Source organism: Tinamus guttatus, unplaced genomic scaffold, assembly GCF_059628265.1.
Source record: "Tinamus guttatus ecotype Peru unplaced genomic scaffold, ASM5962826v1 Tinamus_guttatus_pri_ptg000492l, whole genome shotgun sequence".
Taxonomy (NCBI): domain Eukaryota; kingdom Metazoa; phylum Chordata; class Aves; order Tinamiformes; family Tinamidae; genus Tinamus; species Tinamus guttatus.
Window position 1 is genome coordinate 3,487,775 of NW_028289026.1, and position 4,122 is coordinate 3,491,896.

Consider the following 4,122-nt stretch of genomic DNA (forward strand, 5'->3'; position numbering starts at 1 on the left):
GGGGCAGGGGAAGGCGCGGCGCTCGGGCCGCCCGCACGCCCGCGCCGCCGGCTCCGCTCCCCGCCTGGGGCGCGGCCGCTGCTCGCGGGCCGGGCGGGGCGGGGCCGCGGGGACACGCCCCCGGGAGGCCCCGCCCTCTGACAGGCCCCGCCCTCCGACAGGCTCCGTTTTGTTGTCGCCGGGACACGCCCCCTCGAGGCTCCGCCTCCGTCCCGCCTCCAGGCCCCGCCCCGCCGGGCGCGCTGGGCGGTTCCGCGCATGCGCAGCGCGCGCTCGCGCCGCGGGGTTAACGGTCGGCGCCCGCGCGGCCTCCGGCGCCCCCTCAGGGCTCGGGGCGGAGGCTCCGCGCCTCCCTTTGGGGCGGCTGTTCAGGTGCCTTTTTCTTTTCAAAGCGCCGTACAGAAATTATTAGGTTGTTTAATTAAACCACACGCACACACACAAAAACAAATCCCACAAAGAGCCACAGCTGGAAGCAGCTCGCTTAAACTCCCTTGTTATTTCTCTATTTTTAGCACTGAGGTAACAGACTCCCGTCAGAGGCGTCTCCTGTCCTCGGAGCTGCTTCTCTGTGCAGCCAAAAGAGGTTAAGGCAGTAATAGCTAAGGTGGCCTTTTCTCCCAGCTCCCCGGCTGCCACTGAGGCAAAGATCTCTAAATAAATCGAGATTTCACCCCTTAGGGTGTGTGCTCAGTGTTATGGGTGCCTATGTTGAGCGTGTGAGAGGGAGTGAACAGCGAGAGGGAGAAAAAAGTGAGTGCAGGGATACAGCAGGCAGATGGTGAAGATCTGTGCATACAATGCCATAATTTACACCATCTTTGGGAAACACCAGACGGGTGTTGGTCAGTATTTCCAGTTAAACACGTTTTCATCATGCAGGGCACCCATACTGAGCCCGAACTCTTCTCTGCCTGCAAGACAAACCCTTTACAGCACTCTGTGTCTTCCAGGGCTCACCCTGATTCACAGACAACTTTTCTGATGCCCAAAACTTTAAAGCTTCAGTTAGACGTGTTTATAGTTTGATTGGAGTCTTGGCAATAAATTAAAATTAATTTCAACTAAAATAATCCTTCGCCCTCAGTTTCTTTCTTGTTCTCATGACTGTTTAGGTTGTAAAAAAATCAGAACTGAGCTTTAGATTTATGAGGTTTATCAGAAGCCTAAAAAGAGTTAAGAGGTAAAATACTCTCCACTTTATAAGAGCATGGGATGCTTTATTAGAAAAGATGAGGTACATCCTTAAGTCTGCTTGTCGGAGTGTAATGCAAGTTTTATCATATTGCAAAACAACGGTAAAACTGCTTTATTTTTACACAGCTTGACTGCATCAGGATACAAAGACAGAGTGAAGAATGAATGCCAATAAATGTCAAGAAAAGGAGACCTCCTGCCAGCACAGTCCATTCCAACTGTGCTATATGTCTGTTGCAAAAGCTGATTACATTTGGGTTATTCCTGTGAGGTTTTGACAGAACTGAAAGCATCGCAAGTATTTCTAAACACTCAGAGTATTTCTTTGTCCCAAGGGGCTGGCAGTCTATCACGCCCATCTAAAAGAATTCTTTTTTTGCAAGTGGCACCTTGTGCCATGTGTAGTGGTGTAGGAAATGAATATGAGATCAATGACAAAAAACAGAGAAATTACAACGGTGGATACTGTAGCCTTTAGGTGTTTGCAATAGAGGAAAACAACCTTACATAGATGTGCAAGGACATTGTTTGAGAAGACACGTTACATTAATCTTAATAAAATCAGTACCTGTATGTCAATGCAGAGATTATCTTCCAGGGTCTCACAGACTGCAAATTCTTCTGTAGGTAGAAGCCATGACTGACAACTTCCCAAGCCTTTAAAACTGCAGTGAACAAATTGTAATAAAAATGTCTCCCGAGGAACTCTGAAGCCTCCAGTGACAGGGAGTGGACTAAACCTGCAAAGACAGGGAGTAGACTAGATGCCCTAATAGGCTTTTTTTTTTTTCTCTCTCTATCCTTTGCTGTTGGAATTTCTGTTTTGTGAGAAAGTAAAATCGAAGCCATTGCCTAAACTGACACTTTAATTAATGGAACAGTGTTGATTCAGAAGCTCTTGTAGGGTAATTTTCATTAGTCCCTGATGCTCCAGCGGAGCTTGTGAGTCTGACAAAACACATATTTCCCACAATGTTTAGAAAAAAATGTAGGGGTTTCTCTTTATTCTTTTAATTTTATTTTCATGCTGATAGGTTATTTTTCTTCTAAAAGACTTAGTTTTATGAGTCACCAAACTAATAAAGCTGCTTTACAGACCATGTGACAGATCTAGGAGGAAGTTTTTAAAAATGCTATATGTGGAATGCTGTGTGTCAGTGTTCAGCCATAAAAGCTGGAAAAATGATTATGCAGGAATCAGCTGAAAAGGCCAAACCATTTTTGACAGAATTTCTGCAAGCCCTTCTAAAAATTGCAGGAAAGCACAAAAAGGCTTCCAGAAAGCTCCTGTATCTGTTGGTACAGATGGATTTTAAAAAGGCAGCGCTGACAGAGGTGGAAATATTAGGCAGCCCCAAGTCCCACGTAGATATGAAGTCCAGCTTTAATAATGATACTTTTATATGATGAGCAATTTCAGAAAAAATATTTTGGAAAATTATGTGTTTGCTAATGGAGCAACATGATTTCTCTGGGCAGTGTAAAGGTAAATACTGTTAGCTAAAGAGAGTTTAAGATTTAAAGACTGGTACATTTTTATTATCATAAATTGCAAGTATGCACATTTTTGAGTGGGTTTCACCAGCTAATTACTGTATTTAGAAAGACACACTTTTTCAGGAAAATTACAGATAAATAACTTTAGAGAGGCAGGCCTAACTTACTTCATTTAAATACTGCAAATGATCTTGTTATTATTAAACAAGATATCACAGAATCACAGAATGGTTCAGGTTGGAAGGGACCTCTAGAGATCATCTAGTCCAACCCCCTGCTCCAGCAGGGACACCCAGAGCTTGTGGCACAGGGTGGCATCCAGGGGGGTTTGGAAGATCTCCAGAGAAGGAGACTCCACAACCTCTCTGGGCAGCCTGTTCCAGGGCTCTGTCACCCTCACAGGAAAGAAGTTCTTCCTCACATGGAGGTGGAACTTCCTGTGTTTCAACTTGTACCCATTACCCCTTGTCCTGTCACCGGCCACCACCGAGAAGAGTTTGGCCCCATCCTCCCTACAATCACCCCTCAGGTACTTGAACATGTTAATCAAATCTCCTCTCAGCCTTCTTTTCTCCAGACTAAACAGGCCCAGCCCACTTAGTCTTTCCTCATACGACAGATGCTCCAGTTCCTTAATCATCTTTGTGGCTCTACACTGGACCCTCTCTAGAAGCTCCATGTCCCTCTTGTCCTGGGGAGCCCAGACCTGCACCCAATACTCCAGGTGCGGCCTCACCAGAGCTGAGCAGAGGGGCAGGATCCCCTCCCTCCACCTGCTGGCAACATCCTCCTGCTGCAGCCAGGATCCCATTGGCCTTCTTGGCCACGAGGGCACATTGCTGCCTCATGGTTAACTTGTTGTCAACTAGGACTCCCAAATCCCTCTCTGCAGAGCTGCTTTCCAGCAGGTCAACCCCTAATCTGTACTGGTGCCTGGGGTTATTCCTCCCAGGTGCAGGACCCTGCCCTTGTCCTTGTTGAACCTCATGCGGTTCCTCTCTGCCCAACTCTCCATCCTGTCAAGGTCCCTCTGAATGGCAGCAGAGCCCTTGGGAGTGTCGGCCACTCCTCCCAGTTTGGTGTCATCTGCAAATATTTTAATTTGTGCATTAAAACTCAAAGTTACAATAATCTTGGGATGTTTTAGGAAGAATCAGACTGTTGTACAATATTTCATCAGCAAAAACAACAACTGAAGCAACCTATAAGGGTTGTAGCAGATAATCTCTGGCGATATTGAAGTCACAATTGGTTATTTTTCTAAAAGATGCTTGATTTAAGACAGTGAAGTTCTATATCTTTTAGCTTAAAAGAGCTGATAGATGTTTACTATAATTCCTCCTAGTTTTATAATTTATGGATGCTCAACATTTCTTAAAATGAATCCTGGAGTTTTTCTACACTAAACACCTTGGGAAACGTAGCCCT